The sequence below is a fragment of the Heterodontus francisci genome, chromosome 28, assembly GCF_036365525.1.
Source record: "Heterodontus francisci isolate sHetFra1 chromosome 28, sHetFra1.hap1, whole genome shotgun sequence".
Lineage (NCBI taxonomy): Eukaryota > Metazoa > Chordata > Chondrichthyes > Heterodontiformes > Heterodontidae > Heterodontus > Heterodontus francisci.
Genome location: NC_090398.1, coordinates 61,756,787 through 61,776,741, shown reverse-complemented (window position 1 = coordinate 61,776,741; position 19,955 = coordinate 61,756,787). Strand labels below are relative to the sequence as shown.

Below are 19,955 nucleotides of genomic sequence, written 5' to 3'. Positions count from 1 at the left end.
AAAAAAGTTGCAAATAACAGAGAATTTCACCAGAAAGGGAGATTAAGTGCTGTCGAAACCTTGGATCGAAGGATGCCCCAACAGATCATCTGTTTAACTGTCTCCTCACTGGGGGATTTCAAGCAGTGAGTAATATTATTCTCTACTTTTGTTAAATGAACCCAGAACTGTCACTTGGAGTTAATATCTGTGTTCCGACTCCTGAATTATAAAATTGTGACTTTATCAATATTTTCTGGACACATTTCCAGCTGAAAGAACTAAGAACTCTTTTCTAATTTACACAATACTATATACACACTCATCAAGCCTCCGAAGCTGGCATCCTTGGTGCTGCTCTCTCTTCTCCCAAACCTCATCTCATTTGACTGTTGCATCATCACTCTGACAGTGGGAGTGATTGATCCCACTGTCTTCAGCATTAACCCTTTACATCCTTATACTACACTGTCTGTCAGAAAAAAATGGAGAGGGAACTTCCTTCATTTATCGAAAAACCAGCTGCTCCCAGTTGAAAATCAACTCAAACCCATCAGCGAGAGAGAGAGAGACTGTCAGAGAACTTCCTGCATCCAGTCCTGACCCTGTCACACTCAGCAGATGCTCACCCAGACCCCACTCTCATCAACACTGAACATTGTTACCGAGACACTTCAAATACTGTTGAGAAAAGGCAGGAAGGGTCAAAGTTCACAGCTGTTTTGAATAGAACAAAGTTTAATATCTCCTCACCGTTTCTCGGTAACCACATGAGACAATGGTTTTCTTATTTGGTTCCTTTGATTTTTCTTGTTCCTGACTGAGAAATATTCCAAACCTCAGATCAACCCTCCCACTTGTGTCGTGTCCCAGTTACAAGCAACACATAATGACACACACACTTTGAAACATACAACACGGTCACACTTTCCTTCAGTGAGATTAAGGTCGAGCTCTTTTTCCAGGTTGAATGCAACTTTGAACAAATTTGTATCAAAGAAGTTGCCTTTGAAATATCAGCACTGAATTTCTGCACGAGGAGTAAGAGCCATTCCAAACTCACATCCTTCACAAAGGCTGTTTTCTCCTGTGAATGAAATTCATCATGCAATTTGAATTCTCAGTTGAAGTTCACAAGACACAGACATAAATGTTGATACGGAAACTTCTCAAGCAGATTGTAAATATGAATTAAGGCTCCGCTGGGAATCGAACCCAGGATCTCCTGTTTCCAAGACAGGTGCTTTAACCAACTAAGCTGTAGAGCCAGATCACAAGTGCTGCTGCAATTGAAATCTGAGGTGGTTACTATTTATTCTCATCCCACTTCTCCACAGGTCACAACAAAAATTTTAACTTTTCCCACTTACTGATACAGTCAATCATATGCTCTATTTTTCCCAGAATAGAAGACACTTAATGAACAACAAAATTATCAGTTTCTTATAGAACAAGTTTTAACTAATCATGAAGTAAAGCATAAACACACAGGTGGAAATTTTAAAAGTTCCCTTTTTACCTTAACCAACATTTGAAGTCCCTTTCTTACCTCAGCTGAACACACGCACACACACATACTGAAAAAATGGGATTTTTCTATGCAATTCAGGGCTCTGTTAAAGACAAAAAAAAACACTTGGACTGATTACTTGCTCATTTCTGAAGAAAACAGCAGATGAGATATGTTGTTCCAAAATTGACATGCAGTCTAATTTCCGAGTACATGTACACAGGTCACTAGGTTCTTTTAGAAGAGTTTATTTAGAGGCGGGGTTGAGAATTAATTTTAACAGGCTTTCTTCAAAAACAGAATATGAGACGAATTGACACAGTGAACTTCTCAGAGTCTTTTCAAGATTTGCTGCAAAACAAGGTGGGTTGCGGTCTTCACTCATTCCTAGACACTTCTTCTGGCTAACTTTATCAGCTGCTCACTCCAGAAGGTAAAACACAATGACTGCTAATAACAAAAGCTTGCGATTTTTCTGCCCTCTTTGGTGCGCGCTGCTGCTGCCGGGCTTGTCCAATCAAGAGGCACGACTGACTTCTCTGTCCACATTTCCCCGTTACCAGGGCTTCTGTTCTACATTTAACTTGAGTCATGACAACTTGTCAACATAGTTGTCAAATTAATACTTTCAGTGCCCTCTTGAAAAAGAACTGGTCTTACATTTATTCAATTTGATTATAATTTCCTCAACAAAATAACATTCACAAAAAAAAAATTCAAAGTCCCTTCCATAACATCATGTACTTTCACTGAGCTACAGGTTATTGCAAGTCTCTCTGGCTGTGTTTTTTTCTGTTGATTTTGCACTCAGGTTCTTTCTGAATCCATGTGTTTGCAGTTCTTTGTGCGTGAGAGACATGGAGATATGCTTAAAGATTTCCCAAAAAATTATTCATATCTCCGTCTTTCTCCAAACTTTGTACAAACACATTAATGTGGGAATCACACACACCAGGCCGTCAAACCTCTCCGCTAAACATTGAAAGGTGACAGTGTTTATTGTGACGGGGTTCCATTTATTCAGACACATCTGGTATAAAGGTAATAGTGATCAAGATGTGATTCACACATGTAATGTATTTGTATATTATGTTCATGAGGTAATGATGTAAATAAACACGTCCTTGCACTTCCCACACTTGGTGTACATTTTCTCTGCTGATGCCCCCTGAGTATATCAGAGAAAATGGTGATGAGGATGAGATAAAAGTCCGAAAATATTGGCAGCAAACAGCAGCAGGGATTGCAGTGAACAAGATCAGCCAGCTCCTGGTGAGCTACCTGCTCGGATGGTGGAGGTTTTGGGTGGATTGTGTGAAGCCTGGGCCACAGACTGTCTCCTCAGTTGAATGAGATGCCGCAGGGTCTTAGTGTGCATCCGATTCAAAGTGATATTTTGGGAAAATATGGCTACACCCATGGGATACATGGCTCGGAACATATGAGAGGGCTCGAGAACCATTCAGTTCATATATTGAAAGAATTGAAATGTTTTTCAGAGCTAATAACATATTGGAATGTGAAGATGAAAATATAGAGGTCAAGACTCAGAATAAAGCAATTCTTGAGGGCAAGAAAGCAATTTTGCTAATGGAAATTAGCCTGGAAGTGTATGACCAGCTAACAAAGCTTCCTGCTCCTATCAAGGCAAAAGATGTGCCATTCAAAACAATCATCACCAAGTTAGAGGAACATTTCAACCCTAAGCCACTAGAGATCACGGCAAGCTAGAAATTTGGAACCAGAAAGCAGAAAAGTAGTGAAACAGTTGGTGAGTACATTGTGGCACTGAAGAATTTATCACTACATTGCAACTTTGGCATATTCTTCGACGGTACATTATGAGACAGATTTGCGCTTATATTGGTGAATGAGAAAAGACACTAAACACACAAAATCCTACATTTGAGTTAGCGTGTCAGATTGCTCTTTCCATGGAGATAGCATCAAAGAATGCTCCGGAATTTCATCCTGTGCCAGTGATAGTAACACACTTCAGGGGAGCTTAAAAGAAAAACTGGAAAATGGGCTTTCACATGGCAGATAAAATTTACACAGAGAATTGTGAAGAGATACAATTTGGGAGGAAGAATAAGGAGAGGCCATATAAATGAAATGGTACAATTCTAAAGTGGGTGCAAGAACAAAGTGACAATGTACACCAATCTTAGAAGGTTTGAAAAGGCTTCAAAGAGCAAACAGGACACTTGGCTTTATTAATAGAGGCATAGAGTAAAAGTAAATAAGTTATGAAAAACCTTAATAAAATACTGAGTCTGAATGGCCTACTCCTGTACCTCCACAGAAAGCTTCCATTCCAGGTTTACACACACTTGTCAGGATCATTCTCCATAGATCCCACCACTCCATGCAAGGATATCTCCCTCACGATCAGATCACAGGTCCTTAGTCCGACCACATCCAGTCATGAATGGAGGTGGACAGATGAGATGAGGATGCTCCAAAAACATCCCCATCCTCAATGACACGAAAACAAGAAATGCTGGATTCACTCAGCAGGTCTGGCAGCATCTGTGGAAAGAGAAGCAGAGTTAACGTTTCGGGTCAGTGACCCTTCTTCGGAACTGACAAATATTAGAAAAGTCACAGATTATAAACAAGTGAGGTGGGGGTTGGGCAAGAGATAACAAAGGAGAAGGTGCAGATTGGACCAGGCCACATAGCTGACCAAAAGGTCACGGAGCAAAGGCAAACAATATGTTAATGGTGTGTTGAAAGACAAAGCATTAGTACAGATTAGGTGTGAATATACTGAATAATGAACATCAGCAAGTGCAAACCTGAAGAAAAACACCCTACGTCAATGACGCCCTCCGTCATTTTGACAATTTCCAGTTTCCTGGTCCCAACCGCCTCCTCTTCACTATGGACGTCCAATCGCTCTACACCTCCATCCCCCACCAGGATGGTTTGAGGCTCTCCGCTTCTTCCTGGAACAGAGGCCCAACCAGTCCCCATCCACCAACACCCTCCTCCGCCTGGCTGAACTTGTTCTCACATTGAACAACTTCTCCTTCAACTCCATGCATTTCCTTCAAGTAAAAGGTGTCGCTATGGGTACCCGCATGGATCCTAGTTATGCCTGTCTTTTTGTGGGATATGTCGAGCATTCTTTGTTCCAGTCCTACTCAGGCCCCCTCCACCAACTCTTTTTCCGGTACATTGATGACTGTATCGGTGCCGTTTCCTGCTCCCGCCCCGAACTCGAAAACTTTATCAACTTTGCTTCTAATTTCCACCCTTCTCTCACCTTTACATGGTCCATCTCTGACACTTCCCTTCCCTTCCTCGACTTCTGTGTCTCCATCTCTGGGGATAGGTTGTCTACCAATATCCATTATAAGCCCACTGACTCCCACAGCTACCTCGACTACACTTCTTCACACCCTACCTCCTGTAAGGACTCCATTCCATTCTCCCAGTTTCTCCGTCTCCGACGCATCTGCTCTGATGATGCTACCTTCCATGACGGTGCTTCTGATATGACCTCCTTTTTCCTCAACCGAGGATTTCCCCCCACTGTGGTTGACAGGGCCCTCAACCGTGTCCGACCCATTCCCCGCACCTCTACCCTCACCCCTTCCCCTCCCTCCCAGAACCGTGACAGGGTTTCCCTTGTCCTCACTTTTCATCCCACCAGCCTCCATATCCAAAGGATCATCCTCCGCCATTTTCACCACCTCCAGCGTGATGCCACTACCAGTCGCATCTTCCCCTCCCTTCCCCTGTCAGCATTCCGAAGGGATCGTTCCCTCCGCGACACCCTGGTCCACTCCTCCATTACCCCCACCACCTCGTCCCCGTCCCAGGGCACCTTCCCTTGCAATCGCAGGAGGTGTAATACCTGCCCATTTACCTCCTCTCTCCTCACGATCCCAGGCCCCAAACACTCCTTTCAGGTGAAGCAGCGATTTACTTGTACTTCTTTCAATGTAGTATACTGTATTCGCTGCTCACAGTGTGGTCTCCTCTACATTGGGGAGACCAAGCGCAGACTGGGTGACCGCTTTGCGGAACATCTCCGCTCAGTCCGCAAGCAGGACCCTGAGCTTCCGGTTGCTTGCCATTTCAACACTCCCCCCTGCTCTCATGCACACATCTCTGTCCTGGGATTGCTGCAGTGTTCCAGTGAACATCAACGCAAGCTCGAGGAACAGCATCTCATCTACCGATTAGGCACACTACAGCCTGCCGGACTGAACATTGAGTTCAATAATTTCAGAGCATGACAGCCCCCCACTTTACTTTCATTTTTAGTCATTTTTAGTTATTTTTCTTCCTTTTTTTTTGCATTCCTTTTTACATTTTTCGCATTCTTTTTTTGCATTTATTTCATTTCATCTTAGTTTGTTCAGTTTGCTTACCCACTGTTTTTTCAGGTTGTTTTTCTTCAGGTTTGCACTTGCTGATGTTCATTATTCAGTATATTCACACCTAATCTTACTAATGCTTTGTCTTTCAACACACCATCAACATATTGTTTGCCTTTGCTCCGTGACCTTTTGGTCAGCTATGTGGCCTGGTCCAATCTGCACCTTCTCCTTTGTTATCTCTTGCCCAACCCCCACCTCACTTGTTTATAATCTGTGACTTTTCTAATGTTTGTCAGTTCCGAAGAAGGGTCACTGACCCGAAACGTTAACTCTGCTTCTCTTTCCACAGATGCTGCCAGACCTGCTGAGTGAATCCAGCATTTCTTGTTTTTGTTTCAGATTTCCAGCATCCGCAGTATTTTGCTTTTATCCCATCCTCAATGATGTTGGAGCCAAAGCTGAAGCATTTCTAACAATCTTCTGTCAGAGATTGCTCAGTGGATGATTCATCTCGGCCTCCTGAGGTCCCCAGCATCACAGTTTCCAGTCTTCAGCCAATTCGATTCATTCCACATGATAGTAAGAAACAGATGAAGGCACTCGATACAGCAAAGACTATGGACCCTAACAACATTCCGGCTCTAGTACTGAAGACTTGTGCTCCAGAACTAGCTGCACTCTCAGCCAAGCTGTTCCAGTAGAGCTACAACACAGGCATCTACTCGACAATGTGGAAAATTGCCCAAGTGTGCCCTCTCCATAAAAAAAATCTGGACAAATGCAATCTGACCAATTACCACTCCATCAGTCCACTATCAATCATCAGCAAAGTGATGGAAGATGTCATCAACAGTGCGATCAAGCACCACACACTTGGCAATAATCTTCTCATCGATGCTCAGTTTAGGTTCTGCCAGGGTCTCTCGGCTCCAAGCAAATACTAGCAGGTAGACTATAATATGGGAAAATGTGAGGTTATCCACTTTGGGAGGAAGAATGGAAAAGCAAAATATTACTTAAATTGCAAGAGACTACAGAATGCTACGGTGCAGAAGGATCTGGGTGTCCTTGTACATGAATCACTAAAAGTTGGCATGCAGGTAGAGCAAATAATTAGGAAGGCAAATGGAATGTTACCTTTTATTTCAAGGGGAATGGAGGACAAAAGTAGAGAAGTCTTGCTGCAAATGTACAGGGGTGTTGGTGAAAACACACCTGGAGTACCGTGTACAGTTTTGGTTTCCTTATTTAAGGAGGGATATCCTTGCAGTGGAGGCAATTCAGAGAAGGTTCACTGGATTCATTCCTGTAATGAAGGGGTTGTCTTATGAGGAGAGTTGAGCAGGCTGGACCTGTACTCATTGGAACTGAGAAAAAATGATAGGTGATCGTATTGAAACATATAAGATTCTGAGGGGGCTTGACGGGGTAGATGCTGAGAGGATGTTTCCCCTCATGGTGGAATCTAGAACTCAGGGACACGGTTTCAGAATTAGGGGTTTTCCATTTAAGAAGGAAATGAGGCGGAATTTCTTCTCTCAGAGATTCATTAATCTTTGGAATTCTCTAGCGCAGAGAGCAATGGAGGCTGGATCATTGAATGTCTTCCAGACTGAGTTCGATAGACTTTTATCTACCAGGAAGTCAAGGGTTATGGGGAGCAGGAAGAAAGTGGGAGTGAGGCCATGATCAGGTCAGCCATGATCCTATTGAATGGCGGAGCAGGCTCGAGGGGCAAAATGGCCTACTCCTGCTACTATTTCTTCTGTTCTTCTGTTCTTATAACCTCATTGCAGATTGGTTCAAACAGAGACGAATGAGTGGAATTCCAGAGGAGAGGTGAGAGTGATTGCCCTTGAGTGAGTGTGGCATCAAGGATCCCGAGCAAAATTGAAGTCAATTGGAATCGGGGGAAAACTCTCCACTTGGTGGAGTCGTACCTCGCACAAAGCAAGATGGTTGTGGTTAGTGGAGGCCAATCATCTCAGCCCAGGACATTGCCTCAGGAGTTTCTCAGGGTAGTGTCCTAGGTCCAGACATCCTCAGCTGTTTCATTGTTGACTCAGAAGAGTCAGAAGCGGGAATGTTCCCTGCTGATTCACAATTCCTCAGATACTGAAGCAGTCTGTGCCCACAAGCAGCAAGACCGATACAACGTTCAGGCTTCAGCTGATAAGTGACAAGCAACCTTCTGGCCACACAAGTGCCAAGCAGTGAACATCTCCAATGAGAGAAAATCAAACCATCCACCTTTTGATATTCAGCAGCATTACCATCGCTGAATCCCTCACCATAAACATCTTGGGGGTTACCATTGACCAGAAACTAAACTGGACCAGTCACATCTATGCTGCGGCCATAAGCATAGGTCAGAGATTGGGAATTCTGCAGCAAGTATCTCACCTCCTGATAAACCAAAACCTGTCCACTATCTACAAGGCACAAGTCAGGAGTGTGATGGAATACACCTCACTCAACAACACACAAGAAGCTCAACACCATCCAGGACAAAGCATCCCACTTGATCAGAACCTAACCCACCACCTTAAACATTCACTTCCTCCACCACCAATACACAGTGGCTGCAGTGTGTACCATCTCCATATGAACTGCAGTAACTTGCCAAGTATCCTTCAACAGCACCTTCCAAGCCCGTGACCACTACCACCTCGAAGGACAAGGGCAGCAGATGCATGGGAACTCACTATCTGCAGTTTCCCCTCCAAGTCACTCAACATCCTGACATGGAACTATATCGCCATTTCTTCGCTATTGTTGGGTCACAATCCTGGAACTCCCTCTGCAATAGCACTGTGGGTGTTCCTACACCATATGGACTGCAGTGGTTCCAGAAGGCAGCTCACCACTACATTCTCAAGGGCAATTAGGGATGGGTAATAAATGCTAGACTTATCAGCGATACTCGCGCCCAAGAATGAATAAAAACCAAATCACTCTCCACAGATTCCCCACAATTCAGGCTTGGACATTTACTTCAGGAGCACAGAGCTTTATATAACTACAACATAAGTTCCAATCTTCAGATTCCATTAGCCTTTCACATTATTTTCTACCAGTCCACTAGCTTTTAGTGATTCAGCACTCGGGTCTCTGCTTCTCCAGTTTCTAACATCTCACCCCTTATAAAAAACACTCTGATCTATCTTTCGTAGGTCCTAGATGACCCCTCTTTTAAACTCCATCTGCCAAAGCATTGCTCACTCACTTAATCTATCAAGAAGATTTGAAAATAAATTTCTTGCCAAAGGATAATGTTCTGCTCCCGCTCCCTCGCCGTTTGCTTTTCCCGTTAGTCTTTCATTTGGTGTAAATCCAGAGAAAGTAAAGATGGAAGGAAGGGAGGGAGGGAAAAAATCTTCCTCCTTTTCGTGATCCCAATTTGATCTTCATTCCAGTCCAATTTGGTGAAGAATTCCAATTGTCTGTCTCAATTTTAATTAAGTATAAACAATTCTGGAATAACCTTCTAGATATTTAGTTCAGAGATACAGCACTGAAACAGGCCCTTCGGCCCACCGAGTCTGTGCCGACCATCAACCACCCATTTATACTAATCCTACACCAATCCCATATTCCTACCACATCCCCATATTTCCCTGCCACCTACCTATACTAGGGGCAATTTATAATGGTCAATTAACCTATCAACCTGCAAGTCTTTGGCATGTGGGAGGAAACCAGAGCACCCAGAGAAAACCCACGCAGACACAGGGAGAACTTGCAAACTCCACACAGGCAGTACCCGGAATTGAACCCAGGTCGCTGGAGCTGTGAGGCTGCAGTGCTAACCACTGCGCCGCCAAGATATTGACAAGAACAGGTTTCCAGGCTGACTTAACACAGAATTTCCCCCCCTGGAAACAACAATGCACTAGACAGTTCATAAACTAACAACAAGGATGGGATTTGAACCCACACGCACAAAGCACAATAGATTAACAATCCATCATGTTAACCTCTCCGCCACCTTGTCAACTGTTTTGGTGTGATGGTCACCTTCAGCTCAGATCCTGACTGTGCAGACAGATGTGCAATGATGGAAATGTAGCTTCTGTAAGTAAATGAAATTTCCATCACATCAGGTCATGGCCTGTTGGGAATGGAGCGGTGTGAAACATTCCAGACCATGTCCAACACATTTCTACTCAGTGTGAAAACTCACCACGGAAAGACTGGAACATACAAACATTTGATCACATCATGATCGACATCACTCAGACACCTGAACCATTAGGTCACTGACGATGTCATGATGACTTCTAATTTCTCATGAAATGACAACTGAACTGACTGGAAGAATTGCTTTAACTCCACATGATCAGAGAGACACAGCCTCAGCCGACTTGTCAGGTGGCGCAAACAGATATTACTGCTTCTGATCTTCACCAGAACAGAGAGTGAGATGTAACATTGATCATCAAACAGACTGTGAGAGAATACAACAGAATAAAACACATGGAGAGACACTGTGGAAAAACAAATAGATTTGACTGGAATGTTGAATTTTAATTGGAATGGATAAAACACCAGAAACAACAGATTAAATTGGGATTCTCATCATTATATTGATCTGGGACAGAAAAGAGAAACTGATGGAAAGAAGGGAAGAAGGAAGAAAAGAAAGGATGGAACTGTTTACTTTTTTCAGTTTTTTCACTTGCCCATCAAAGCTGGATAAAAAAGTTGCAAATAACAGAGAATTTCACCAAAAAGGGAGATTAAATGCTGCCGAAACCTTGGATTGAAGGATGCCCCAACAGATCACCTGTTTAACTGTCTCCTCACTGGGGGCTTTCAATCAGTGAGCAATATTATTCACTACTTTTTTTGTGAAATAAACCCAGAACTGTCACTTGGAATTAATATCTGTGTTCCGACTCCTGAATAATAAAATTGTGCGTTTCTCAATATTATCTGGACACATTTCCTGCTGAAAGAACTAAGAACTCTTTTCTAATTTACACAATACTATATACACACTCATCAAGCCTCCTAAGCTGGCACCCTTGGTGCGGCTCTCTCTTCTCCCAAATCTTATCTCATGTGACTGTTACATCATCACTCTGACAGTGGGAGAGGTTGATCCCACTGTCTTCAGCATTAACCCTTTACATTCTTATGCTACACTGTCTGTCCAAAAAATGGTTAGAGAACTTCCTTCATTTATCGAAACACCAACAGCTGCCAGTTGTAAATCAACTCAAACCCATCAGAGAGAGAGAGAGAGAGACTGTCAGAGAACTTCCTGCATCCAGTCCTGACCCTGTCACACTCAGCAGCTGCTCACCCAGACCCCACTCTCATCAACACTGAATACTGTTACCGAGACCCTTCAAATAATGTTTATAAAAGGCGGAAACATTCAAAGTTCATCGCAGCTGGACTGAATGGAACAAAGTTTAATATCTTTTCACCGTCACTCGGTGACCACATGAGAGACAGTCCTTAAATCAGTCGCATAAATTATCAGCTGTAAGAATGTTTGTCATTGGGTTGAATAATTTCTGTGTGAGAAATATTCCAGCATCATAAACCAGGGGAACGTGCTGACTGAGCTGTGTCTTCATCTCTTCTGGTCAGTCGGACAGTTCACCCTTCATTCTGCTCTGATTCGCTTTCCCCAAACGGATCTTCAGATTCTCAAATCGTCTTAGAGTCGTACAGCATAGAAACAGGTCCTTCGGCCCACCGCATCCATGTCGACCATAATGCCTATCTATACTAATCCCACCTGCCTGCATTAATTCCATATCCCTCTCTGCCTTGCTCATTCAAGTACCTGTCTAGATGCCTCTTAATTGTCACTACTGTTCCTGCCTCCACCACCTCCTCAGGCAGCTCATTCCAGATACCCACGATTCTTTATGTGAAAAATTTACCCCTTTGATCCCCTTTAAACCTCCTCCCTCTCACCTTAAATCTATGCCCTCTAATTTTAGTCACCCCTCCCATGGGAAACAGACTCTGGCTATCTATGCTATCTATGCCTTTCATAATTTTATATACCTCTATCATGTCTCCTCTCAGCCTTCTTCGCTCCAGGGAAAACAGACCCAGCCTGTCCAATCTCTCTTGATAACTCATGCCCTCCAAACCAGGCAACATCCTTGTGAATCTTTTCTGCACCCTTTCTAGCTTAATCACATCTTTCCTGTAATGCGGCAACCAGAACTGCACACAGTACTCCAAATATGGCCTAACCAACGTTATGTATAACTGTAACATGACGTCCTAACACTTGTACTCAATGCCTCGGCTGATGAAGGCAAGCATGCCATACGCCCTCTTCACCACCCTGTCTACCTGTGTTGCCACTTTCAGGGAACTATGTACTTGCACACCAAGGTCTCTCTGCTCAACAACACTCCCCAGAGCCCTGCCATTCACTGTATATGTCCTGCCCTGGCTTAACTTCAGAAAATGCATCACTTCACACTTGTCTGCATTAAATTCCATTTGCCAAGCCCTTGTCCACTTTCCCAGTTGATCTATATCCTGTTGTAACCTTAGACAACCTTCTTCACTGTCCACTATACCACCAATTTTGGTGTCTTCTGCAAACTTACTAATCATGCCCCTTACATTCACATCCAAGTCATTCATATATATGAAAAACAACAGGGGGTCCAGCACCGATCCCTGCGGCACACCACTGGTCACCGGCCTCCAATCTGAAAAACAACCGTCCACTACCACCCTCTGCCTCCTATCACCAAGCCAATTTTGCATCCAATTTGCGAGCTCATCCTGGATCCCATTTGTTCGAACCTTCTGGACCAGCCTACCAAGTGGGACCTTGTCAAAGGCCTTGCTAAAGTCCATGTAGACAACATCCATCGCCCTGCCCTCGTCAATCCTCTTGGTCACTTCCTTGAAAAACTCAATCAAATTCGTGAGACATGATTTCCCACGCACAAAGCCATGCTGACTATCGCGAATCAGACCATGCCTTTCCAGAAGCATATAAATTCTGTCTCTCAGAATCCCTTCCAATAACCTTCCCACCACTGATGTAAGACTCACCGGCCTGTAGTTTCCTAGCTTATCCCTTCTGCCCTTCTTAATAAAGGCACAACATTAGCTATCCTCCAGTCTTCCGGTACCTCACCCGTGGCTAACGATGACACAAAAATCTCTGCCAGGGCCCCAGCAATCTCCTCCCTTTCTTCCCATAGCATCCTAGGATACACCTGGTCAGGCCCTGGGTATTTATCCACCTTAATGCACTTCAAAACCTCCAACACCTCATCCTTTGTAATGTTGATATGCTCCAGGATATCAGTGTTCCTTCCCTTGAACTCACTAGCTTCCATGACCTTCTCCACGGTAAATACGGATAAGAAATATTCATTTAAGACCTCGCCCATTTCCCGTGGCTCCACACATAGATTGCCACACTGATCCTTAAGGGGACCTACTCTCTAACTAGCTACCCTTTTACTCTTAATATACTTATAGAATCTTTTAGGATTCTCCTTTATCTTATGTGCCAGGGAAATCCCATGGCCCCTTTTCGCCCACCTAATTTCCTTCTTAAGTGTAGTCTCCCTATACTCCTCGAGTGAGTCGCTCGATCCCAGCTGCCTATACCTGACATATGCCTCCTTCTTTGTCCTGACCAGACCTCAATATCCCTCGTCAACCAAGGTTCCCTAAACTTGTCAGCTTACCCTTCCAACTAACAGGAGCATGCCTGCCCTGAACTCTTCCTATCTCATTTTTAAAAGCCTCCCACTTACCTGCAAACAGCCTCTCCCATTCAACTTTTGAGAGTTCCTGTCTGATGCCATCGAAATTAGCCTTCCCCCAATTTAGGACTTCAACCTGAGGACCAGTCCTATCCTTTTCCAGAACTATCTTGAAACTAATAGAGTTATGGTCACTGGTCCCAAAGTGCTCCCCCACTGGCACATCAACCACCTGCCCATCCTCATTTCCTAAGGGGAGGTCGAGTGTAGCCCCTTCTCTAGTAGGACCATCCATATACTGCTTCAGAAAACTATCCTGGACACATTTAACAAATTCTTCCCCATCTGATCCCTGAGCACTAAGGCAGTCCCAGTCAATGTTAGGGAAGTTAAAATCACCTACTATTACAACCCTATAATTCCTACACCTATCTGTGATTTCCCTACATATATGCTCCTCCACTTCCCTCTGACTATTGGGGGACCTATAGTATAATCCCATCAAAGTGATCACCCTTTTCTTATTTCTAACTTCTACCCACAGGTCCTCGCTGGACATTCCCCCCCGGATATCCTCTCTAAGTACTGCTGTGATGTCCTCCCTAATCAATAGTGCAACTCTCCCTCCTCTCTTACCTCCACCTCTGTCACGTCGAAAGCTTCGGTACCCTGGAACATTGAGCTGCCAGTCCTGCCCATCCCTCAACCACGTTTCCGTAATAGCTACAATATCACAATCCCATGTACCGATCCATGCTCTGAGTTCATCTGCCTTACCTGTAAGGCTTCTTGCATTAAAGTAAATGCAGTTTAGCCTACCAGACCTTCCACGCTCCCTGTCCTGCCCCTGCCCAGTCTGCCTACTGGACTTGCTTGCTTTAACCTCTACATTTGCCACAACCATCTCATCTGAGAGATTACTACTTTAGATCCCACCCCCTGCAAGACTAGTTTAAACCCTCCTGATTAGTACTAGCAAACCTCTCTGCAAGGATATTGGTCCCCCTCCAGTTCAGATGCAACCCATCCTTCTTGTACAGGTCACCTCTGCACCAGAAGAGATCCCAATAATCCAAGTAGCTGAAGCCCTCCCGCCTTCGCCAGTCTTCAGCAACGCATTCATTTGCCTTATCCTCCTATTCCTACCCTCACTATCACGTGGAATAATCCTGAGATTACAACCCTAGAGGTCCTACTTTTTAACCTTCTGCCTAACTCCCTATATTCACTTTGCAGGACCTCATCTCTCTTCCTGCCTATGTCGTTAGTACCAATATGGACCACGAACTCTGGCTGCTCACCTTCCCCTTTCAGAATGTCCTGCAGCCGCTCCGAGACATCCTTGACCATAGCACCAGGGTGGCAACATACCATCCTGGAGTCTCGTTTGTGGCCACAGAAACGCCAATCTGCACCCATTACTATAGAATCCCCATCAGTATAGCTCTTGCAACACTTTTCCTCCGTGGTGCCACAAACTTGGCTGTTGCTGCTTTCCCCTGGGAGGTCATCCCGCCGCAACAGTATCCAAAGCTGTATATCTGTTTGAGAGGGGGATGGCCACAGGGGACTCCTGCACCATCTGCTACTCCGTCTGTTGGTCACCCATCTCTTTTCTGCCTGTGCAGCCATTACCTGCATTGTGACCACCTCACTAATCATGCTATCCACAACGTCCTCAGCATCGCGGATGCTCCACAGTAAATCCACCTGCAGCTCCAGTTCCGTAATGCGGGTAGCCACTAGCTGCAGCTGGATACACTTCCTGCAGACATGGTCACCAGGGACACTGGAAGCGTCCCTGATTTCCCTCAAAGCTCAGGAGGAGCAAATCACGGGGCTGAGCTCTCCTGTCATGACTTACCCTTAGGTTAATTAGTTACTGCCTTCATTAAAAAATACTAATTATACTAGGGTAATTGTTCTACCCACTACAATCTAAAGTCCTGAAAAAAAGAACACTTTAGCAGTACTCACCTTATCACCAGAGGTTTTTTTTCCAACAAAAAAAAACAACTTTCCCCTTATTTTTTAAGATATTCAAACAGCTGCTACTTACCAACCAATCCGCTTGCAGCTCTCCTCTGATGTCACTGTTTGCCTTTTTTGTTCAATATTCCGGCGCATTGGAAGAGGTTTGACTGCTCTCCGCTCCCGGAAGGTAAGAGACTGGGCCTCGATCCTCGGGGTCAATTTACAGGCTCCGCTCCCGGTGTTCCCCCCACAGGTCCGCTCTGCTCCTCGCCTCTCCACTCTTGGAAGGTAAGAGCAAATCTGGACACTGGGTTTTCTTATATAGTTCCTTTCGATTTTTCTTGCTCCTGAATGATAATATATTCCAACCTTGGATCAACCTTGCGTTGTGTCCCAGTCTCGGTTAAAAGTGACACATAACGGCACCAACACTCTGAAACATACAACATGGTCACACTCTGCTTCAGTGAGATTAATGCTGAAGCAGTTTCCATGTCGAATGCGATTGTGAACAAATTTCTTTCGAGGAAATTGTGGGTGATTGAGTATTTGCACTGAATTTCTGTGCAAGAAGCGACAGTTTCAAACAGCCATTCCCAAATCACTTCCTTCACAAAGACAAAAACTGTGCTGTCTTAACGTGTGACTCAACATCACAAACAAATCTGAACTCGAAGTTCAGGAGAAGACAGAGAAGTGAATAATTGACAGTGTAATCTTTGAATCATAATTTTCTGTTTCTTCGCTGAAGTGAGGCTCAACCCGAAGACACGCGAGATTACGGAAATCTACAAATTTGGAATGAGAAAGCATAAAGTAGTCAAACAGTTGGTGAGTACATTGTGGCACTGAAGAATTTATCACTACATTGCAACTTTGACACATTCTTAGATCGTACATTATGAGACAGATTTGTGCTTATATTGGCGGATGAGAAAAGATACTAAACGCACAAAATCCCACATTTGAGCGAGCGTGTAAGATTGCTCTTGACATGGAGATAGCATCAATGAATGCTCGGGAATTGCGTCCTATGCCAGTGACAGTAATGCACTTCAGAGGAACTTAAACACACTGGTAAAATGGGCTTTCACACAACAGATAAAATTTTACACAGAGAAGTGTGAAGTGATACAGTTTGGGAGGAAGAATGAGACAATGTACACCAATCTTTTTTGATCAAGGTTTGAAAAGGTTGCGAAGAGCAAACAGGACACTTGGCTTTATTAATAGAGGCATAGAGTAAAAGCAAATAAGTTATGCTAAACCTTTATAAAACACTGGGGCTGAATGGCCTCTTCCTGTACCTCCACAGAAAGCTTCCACTCCAGTCTCGGACACCCTCTTCAGGATCACTCTCCATACATCCCGCCACTCCACGCACGGATATCTCCCTCAGGATCAGATCACAGTTCCACAGTCCTGCCACATCCAGTCGTGAATGGTGGTGGATAATTAAATAACTAACAAGATGAGGAGGCTCCAAAAACATTCACATCCTCAATGATGGTGGTGCTGAGCACGTCAGTGCAAAAGATGAAGCTGAAGCATTTGCAACCATCTTCAGTCAGAAATATTAAGTGGATTTGATCTGTGCTTATTTCAGCTCCTCATGCTCGCTGGTGCCTTGGTTCTCTGGTGCTAATTTCAGAGTAAATCATGCAGCTTGACCATTGGAGCCAAAGAAAAAGACACAGGAGAGGTTGAAAGTGCCAAAACCTGGGATTGAACCAAGAACTGTTTAACTGTTAGTACAGCACGAACTCAACAAAGCTATTTCAACAACACACTAAAGCCACCATTCTGTCACTGCTTTGGAAGACAATATATACATTAAAGTGTTTGTAAAAAGTTACAGAACACAACATGTGAGTAATATTCCCCATTGTTTTCTCAGTACTGATGGATTGTGAAGTGGGAGACAGCCAGAAGTCCCACTGAGCAGCACTGACCCTGAGCTGTGAGTGAAATGAGATAAAGTTCAATCTTTAGCAGAGAGATTCTGGAGAGAGGTAAGAGTCCTGAATCAAGGAAAGACTTTCTGACATAATAAAAGCCAAATACTGCAGATGCTGGAAATCTGAAATAAAAACAAAAAGTGCTCGAAATATTCAGTAGGTCTGGCAGCATCTGTGGAGAGAGAAACAGAGAAAACATCTCAGGTCTGTGACCTTTCATCAGAACAGACAAAGGTTAAAAAAGAATTAGGTTTTAAACAAGTGAAGGGGAGGGATGTGTGCGAGAGAACAAAGGGGAAGTTGTTTGATAGGGCAGAGGGCAGGAGAGATTAAATAACAAAGCTGTCCTGGGACAAAGGCAAAGAGTGTGTTAATGCTTGTGGTTGCCTGACAGCAGTCATGCTCTGAAGTTATTGAACTCAATGTTCAGTCCACAAGGCTGTAGAGTGCTGAATCGAAAGGTCAGGTGCTGCTCCTCGAGCCTGTGTTGATGTTCACTGGAACACTGGAACAGGCCAAAGACAGAAATGTTGACATGAGAGCAGAGGGCAGTGTTGAAATGGCAAGCAACCAGAAGCTCAGGGTCATGCTTTCGCACTGAGCAGAGGTGTTCCACCTAATCTGCGTTTGGTCTCCCCGGTTTAGAGGAGACTGCATTGTGAGCAGTGAATACAGTATACATAATTGAAAGAAGTACAAATAAATCGCTGCTTCACCTGAAAAGAGTGTATCGGGCTTTGGATAATGAGCAGAGAGGAGGGAAAAGGGCAGGTATTATATCTCCTGCGATTGCATGGGAAGGTGCCTTGGGAAGGGGACGAGGTGTTGGGGTAATGGAGGAGTGGACCAGGCTGTCGTGGAGGGAACAAACCCTTCAGAATGCTGACAGGGGAGGGGAGGATGCGTTTGGTGGTGGCATCACGCTGGAGGTGGCGGAAATGGTGGAGGATGATCCTTTGGATGTGGAGGCAGGTGGGGTCGAAAGTGAGGACAAGGGGAACCCTGTCGCAGTTCTGGGAGGGAGGGGAAGGCGGAGGGCAGTGGTTGAGGGTCCTGTCAACTACACTGGGGGGGGGGCATTTGAAATCTGGTGATGTTGTTGAATTTAATTTCAAACACTCATTGAACTCTCTGCCGATGAAGACTGAAAAAGGGAAGAACAACCACACAACAAGGGTCTCAAATCCAAGACCCTGAGATTAAAAGTCTCATGCTCTACCAACTGAGCGAACAAGACCTGATACAGTACTTCTACTCTGTCTGTTATTGGACGGATGCAGCTGTTGGCTCCACCCCAAGGGCGGGAATTTGTTCCACCAACCATGAAGCAGCTTCCCATCAATTCCCCAGATTATCAGGAAATCCACTTCCAGAAGCCCCAAAGTGTGATATATTCCTCTCACTCATCAATAATAAAACTGAAATCTTTTTACCTTCCAAATGCTGCCATCTATTTTGTCAGTATTTATTTCTCTCTCCTTTTTATTTAGTTCATGCATTCCTGAGGAATTTGTTTTCCAATTATTTCTGAGGGAAGAAATGAACAGATCTGGCAGCTCAAAACTGGGCATCCATGAGGCACTGTGGGCCATCAGCAGCAGCAGAATTGTATTTAAACACAATATGTTACCTCATGGCCTGACATATCCCTCACTCTACCATTACCATCAAGCCAAGGGAGCAAGAGTGGTTCAATGAAGTGTGCAGGAGGGCATGTCAGGAGCAGCACCAAGCAGACCTAAAAATGAGGTGTCAACCTGGTGAAGCTACAACACAGAATTACTTGCATGTCAAACACTGGAAGCAGCATGCAATAGACAGAGCTAAGCGATCTCACAACCAACAGATCAGATCAAAGCAGTGCAGTCCTGCCACATCCAGACCTGAATGGTGGTGGATAATTAAACAATTAACAGGAGGTCAAGGCTCCACAAATATTCCCATCCTTAATGATCGGGGAGACCAGCATATCAGTGCAAAATACAAGGTTGAATCATTTGCGAGCACCTTCAGCCAGAAGTGCCAAGTTGATGATCCATCTCGGCCTCCTCCTGAGGTCCCCAGCATCACAGATGCCAATCTTCAGCTAATCCAATTCACTCCACATGATATTTGCAGCGGTTCAAGAAGGCAGCTCACCACCACCTTCTCAAGGGCAATTAGGGATGGGCAATAAATGCTGGCCTGGCCAGCGTCGCCCATATCCCATGAATGAATAAAACGAAAATCAAGAAATGGCTGAAGGCTCTGGATACTGACAACATCCCGGCTGTAGTGCTGAAGACTTATGCTCCAGAACTAGCCGTGCCACCAGCCAAGCTGTTCCAGTACAGCTACAACACTGGCATCTACCCGGCAATGTGGAATATTGCCCAGGTATGTTCTGTACACAAAAAGCAGGACAAATCCAACCCAGTCAATTACTGCCCCATCAGCCTCCTCTTGATCATCAGTAAAGTGATGGAAGGTGTCGTTGACAGTGCTATCAAGC

At 44.4% G+C, this 19,955-nt stretch overlaps 1 non-coding gene across 1 annotated transcript; it reads right to left on the bottom strand.

Moving 5' to 3' along the window:
* Nucleotides 1-1,173: 1,173 nt before the first annotated feature.
* Nucleotides 1,174-1,247, bottom strand: trnap-ugg (transfer RNA proline (anticodon UGG)). The gene has a single exon. It is a non-coding gene; the product is annotated as a tRNA-Pro (tRNA).
* Nucleotides 1,248-19,955: the final 18,708 nt, after the last annotated feature.